This window comes from Notamacropus eugenii, chromosome 3, assembly GCF_028372415.1.
Source record: "Notamacropus eugenii isolate mMacEug1 chromosome 3, mMacEug1.pri_v2, whole genome shotgun sequence".
NCBI lineage: Eukaryota > Metazoa > Chordata > Mammalia > Diprotodontia > Macropodidae > Notamacropus > Notamacropus eugenii.
The window spans coordinates 355,103,073-355,109,119 of NC_092874.1; the positions used below are offsets into that span (position 1 = coordinate 355,103,073).

At 38.1% G+C, this 6,047-nt stretch overlaps 1 pseudogene; it reads left to right on the forward strand.

The window, feature by feature from the left end:
- The first annotated feature begins 4,787 nt into the window (after positions 1 to 4,787).
- On the forward strand, positions 4,788 to 5,751 carry LOC140531645 (WD repeat-containing protein wdr-5.2-like; annotated as a pseudogene).
- The last annotated feature ends 296 nt before the right edge of the window (positions 5,752 to 6,047 follow it).

The following is a 6,047-nucleotide window of genomic DNA, read 5'->3' on the forward strand; positions in this document are numbered from 1 at the left end:
ATTTTCTAGGAAACAGAGAAGTCCTGAAACTTCATGAGCAATGGAGTGACACAGTTGGATCCATGTTTTAAGAATTGGGGAGAAGAGAGGGTAGAATCAGGGGTTGGGAACCTATGGCCTCAAGGTCACATGGGACCTTCTAAGTTCTTGAGTGAGACCTTTTGACTGAGTCCAAGTTTTACAGAAGCAATCCTTTTATTAAAGGGATTTGTGAAGTTTGGGTTCAGTCAAAGGGTCACACTTGAGGACCTAGAGGACCATAAGTAGCCTTGAGGCTGCAAGGTTCCCCAGCTCTGGTAGATATGAGGAGACCAATTAGGAAGTTTTTCATTACTTCAGATGAGAAAGATAGCAGGGCTTTAATATTTTCTTCCTTCCCCTGCACTTCCTTCTTTCCTCTGCTTTTAGTATCTTTCTTTTGAAATTGTCTTCCAGTGTATATATTTTGTGTATGTAGGCACTTAAAGGGAGGACTGGCCAATGAAAACCCTGTTCTTAAAGACTGCAAACTATACTCTGACTGCAAATGTTGGTGGAGGTTTGATGAGACTGTTTCCACAAATATGGACTGGTTCATTCTCATCACACACTACCTTTAGAGAATGTTCAGATGTCTTCTTATTTCCTGTTGTCTTATTGCGGGTTAATAAAAAAAAAAAAAATCACTGACTGCTGAGCCATAATGGAATATATCATCAAAAGGCTCAATCAGATGAAAAAATCCATAGAAACTAAGACAGCTCAATAGACCCATTGTAAGTCTCCTTTGTCTACCATCCTAGTAGGACAGTAATCTGGCTACTAGCATCTAGAAGTTGGATCAAGATTCTAGGGATGCCTTAGGAATAGGTGGGGCTGAAAGACTCTTCTGTCCTATGCTAGATATTTTGATATAATTATATTAGCATCACAAAGGCTAGAGATTAAGCACCTCCTGATCAGCCTCAAAGCTCCTGACTGGTTGAGATACTATTACCTAGTAATAGTACCTTCCTTAAATCCCCTGGGGAACTTATTTGCTAAAACTTTCACCTATACATACACACACACACAGACAGACACACACACACACACACACACACACACACACACAGACACACACACACAGACACACACACACACACATTCTATGGTAACAAATAACCAAAGAGTCAGAGGTTTTGCAACTGCTGTTAATTCCAAAAATACCAAAGAGCTCACACAAGTTAAAAGCAAAAACCTTTCGTTATTCTATTGGTGCAGAGAAATTAGACACATGTGTTGGGGCTTCCTCTAATAAACAGTAAACCCAAGGCAGTGGGACTAAGTATTGATTTAAATATTTGTGACTAGACAGAGGTCAAACAGTATAGTATAATGAAGTGGTGAGACACAACAGCAACAGTGCGGCAAGGTTGTCTAGTGACAAAAAGTCAATTTATATCAAGGCTTCATGTCTGGTCCTCTTGGCTCTTGCCTGAGTTCAGGGACCATCAGTTCTGTGATTTAGTTGCAGCAGTATTCATCCAAAGGGTGAGCACAAAAGATAGTTGTTAGGCCAAGCTCAGGGTACAGCTTGCTTTCTGGGTTTTAGCTCTCTAAAGTAGGGTGTCTCCCAATAGTGAAAGAAGAGGAGTTAAAAAGAGAGTGGTGATCTTGAATCCTGACCACACACACACAGATACATGTGTATTTACACATGTGTGTATTTACACCGATATATACTTTCAACTCTGGTAACAAATGAACAGAGTCAAAGAGATTTTGCAACCACTTTTAACTCCAAAAAGTACTAAAAAGCTTGCACAGGTTATAAGCAAAAAAGTTTCTTTATTCCATTGGGGGAGAGAAATTAGACACACATGTCCAGGCCTTCTCTAGTAGGAGATGTGAGGTAGTGGAGCTAGTTGCAGCAATGTTCATTCAGAGAGTAAGTGCAAAGGATTGTTGTTAGGCCAAACTCAGGACACAACTTGCTTTCTGGATCTTAGCTTTGGAAAACAGAGTGAGTCCTAATACTTGAAAGAGAAGAGTAAAAAGAGAGGGGAGGTCTTGAATCCTGACAATACAAATGTACATACATATTCCAGGGAAATAATTCAATTCACTTCTAATTTCATATGAATGTCAATCTTATCTGAACTGGTCAAAAGAGGAGATACACACACACACACACACATATACACACACAGTTGGATACAAAATATATATATTTCACTCAAGAGGGAAACTGGAGAGAAATGGGAGAATGTAAAAGATTCTATAAGAAGGTGGGTAGGTTAAAATAATGATTAATCTTAAGTAAAGAAAATTCTACTATGTGCAAACATATTAGTGGCAGTTCTATTCTTTGAGTGGCAAAGAATTGGAAACAGGTCATACTCACCATTTGGGAATTAATTGAACAAGTTATGATATATGAAAGTGATGTAAGATATCTGTGTCAAGTAATTGTGAAGGGGATATTTTCCAATGTAGAGTTTAGTGAGCAGAATAAGGAGGAATATATAAACAGTGAAAATAATATTGCAAAGACTTTTAACTTTGAAAGATTTCTGATAGAGTGGTGAGACTCAGGGAACAGTTTGTGATATAATTTGGGGGGAATATGTCTAGCATGGAAATATTTGATTGATTTTGGAAATATTTTGATTGATTACATGTGTTATAACAGGGGTGTTTTTTTTGTGTGGTGGGAAGTTTTCCTTTTTCAATTGAGAGGCAAAAGAAGAGGGAGAGACAGAAAATTGCTGACATATATATATATATGTATGTATTTGAAATATGTATTAGAAATAGAGACAATTACAATACCCAGGAGTTGATTTAGTAAGAAAGTGATGTGCTCAGATTTGCATATAAAAAAAATCACTTAGTGGTCAAAGTAGTAAGAGATTTCAAGCAAGGAGTATAACTGGAGGTTCCAGTAATAAATCTAAGTGAGAGTTGATGAGGTTTAAACTAGGGCACTGACTCTGGCTGATTAGGCTGATGTTTAAATTTTTCCCACAACCTCTCAAATTCCTTAGTGTTGAAAGCTTGCCTATCCTTTAATTGCTGTATGGAGGAAATCATATTTCAGGAAATAGTCATAACATAAACCTTTGGCTTTTTTGCTACCATCAATAGCTATCATTTCTCACCTCTTCCATTCTCTTTCTTAAGGCTCTAATTTCAACAGGATTTATCAGGTTCTCTAGTGAGATGTCAAGGTCAGAGGCAGTATTTTCCACTGGCAGCCCAATACTCCATCCCATTGACAGAAATTAATATATTATTATATTAATAACTTATTGCATAAATAGGAGGAGCTATTTTTGTTAAGGCCACCCCAGGATGGGCCACCCTCTGATGAGTGTAAATGATTAAGGTAATCTCCTAGCCCCAAATCATCTATCTGGACAGGGACATTTAGTTTTATTTATGAACAAAAGTAAGGATAGGGAGCCTTAATTTTTTTTATTCTGTAAATGAACACCAGTCTCCACTCTAGGACATGTCTCCTGGTACTTTAATCCCTTCCCTTACGATTTAGGGCAGATCCAGCTCTTGGAGGAAAAAACTAGCCAGAGAGGTCTGGGTAGAAATGACTTCTCCTCTTCAGATGCCCTGAGACTTCTGAGTCTCATGATCAAACCATTTTCTCAGCAGGAGGAACTGAAGAATTTTAGCCCACTTCTTCATTAAATGTCCACCAATCAGGCCTAAGTTTCACTTGTCAGAGAGTTCCTGACAGAAGATACACACCTGATTTATGGTGTTTCAGTATCTCCATTGCCATCTTTGGTTACTGAGAGAAATCACTTGTCAACAATGTATTGATTATTGGCTAAACTAATTAATAAATTGATATTAATTGCCTGGAAACTCTGTCCCTCAGGAGTTTTATTCATAATTCCATCAACACTGACCTTTCCACCTATATTTATCAATTGACCTTTTTTCATCTAGACGCAATCCTTAAAAAAATGAAAAATCACTCATATCTGTCACACTGGTAAGTATACAAAAGACAACTAATTTTCATTTTATTCATGTTGGCAGTCCAACTTTTCCAAAACTGTTAGAGAGAATCCTGAGTTTTTTGCAAAATGTTTACTGTCTCTGCCCAGCTCCTCAATATGTAACAGACTCAATTTATAGGGTCAATGGGAGCTTTCTCTTTATCAATTGATAGGGATCCCCATATTCAGTTGAAATGTTAGAGCTAAAAGGTACTGACCAACCAATCCCTTGATGCTCCCTGCCCCCAATCACTCTTCTCCCTCTTCATTCACAAAATTAACTGTGGAGTCATTTCAACACAACTCTGCAGATTGTTACATTGATGAGACTATTTCCACAAGTTAGACAGATCCAGTAATTCAGGCTTGGGAATATAATGCACTTTTTAAGTAATAAAACAAAATTAAAACTTAGTCATAACACAAGATTAGAAGCATATAATTACTTTCCAAAATGTATACTGATGGGCCTGTCCACATTATCTGCCTGGCATCGACAGGAGGAGCCTGTGCTGCTGCTGCCACCTCCACTGTGTCCAGGTGAGTACCAGGTGGTCAGTCCTCTCCCTGGCCCAGTCACACTGTCCTCCTCCTGAATGGCAGTGGATGATGAGGTTCCCCCCAAGAGGAAGTGAGGTTCAAATGACTGAACCCAGGTTTTCTTTTCATTATTGAAGCATTCTGGTTGATCATCTCTTCATCCCTAAGCATCCCAACTCTGACTTGCTACTTTCAGAACAGCATTCTGGTTGATCATCTCTTCATCCCTAAGCATCCCAACTCTGACTTGCTAGTTTCAGAACCATGGCAGTTGAAGAAAAGAAGCCAGAGGCAGAAATCATATAAATGCAATCTACATCTTCCCATCGAACAATCAGAGCAAGCTGGCATCTATAAAGCCAAACTATGCATTAAAGTTCACACTGGCAGGAAACTGAAGCCATATCTTTGGTAAAATTTAGTTCAAATGGAGAATGGTTGGCAAGTTGTTCTGCAGATTAGCTCATTAAAATTTGGGGAGCATATGATGAAAAATTTGAGAAAACTATATCTGGGTACAATCTCAGATGTTGCCTGGTCCTCAGATTACAATCTTCCTCTATCTGTTTCCGATGATAAAACTCTTAAGATATGGGAAGTGTCTAAAAACACTGAAGAGTCACAGTAATCATGTCTTTTGCTGCAATTTCAATACCCAGTCCAACCTCATCATTTCAGGATCTTTTGATGACAGTATAAGGATATGGGATGTGAAACCAGGAAAGTGCCTCAAGACTTTACCTGTTCTTTCTGACCCAATTTCAGCTGTTCATTCTAATCATGATGGATCCTTGATAGTGTCAAGTAGTTATGATGGTCTCTGCTGAATCTCAGATACAACATCAGGTCAATGTTTAAAAACACTTATTGATGATGATAATCCTCCTTTGTCTTTTGTGAAATTCTCTCCAAATGGCAAATACATTCTTGCTGCAACTCTGGACAGCACTGTTAAGCTTTGGAGTGGCTAAAGGAATACACTGGTCACAAGAATGGGAAATGCTGCATTTTTTGCTGATTTTTCAGTCACTGTGGAAAGTGGATTGTCTCTGGGTCAGAAGATAACCTGTTTTACATTTGGAATCTTCAGACAAAAGAGATCACACAGAAATTACAAGGCCATACAGATGTTATGATTTCAACAGCTTGCCATCCTACAGGAAACATCATTGCATCAACTGCATTAGAAAATGACAAAACAATTAAACTTTGGAAGAGTAACTGTTAAGCCCTTTCAATATCATGTTAGAGACTGTATCAGGAAGTAGATACTGTGATGCAAGAAACTAAGATATTTAAGAATGGTTTCTTGGCCTAAAGGGATTCCCTGGAATGGGTAACCTGGTGTTTTTGTTTTAAGGAGAAAAACATTTGCTTGTATTACCTGAAGGTCTCAAAAGACTTTGGTGATGCTTCTTGTGAACTCTCCTGATGCTTTCAAAGGAAATCTAAATCTATACTGTGTATAAATTGAGTCAGGAAAAACTTGAATTTTCAGTTTTTTATTACAGAAGGATAAATACC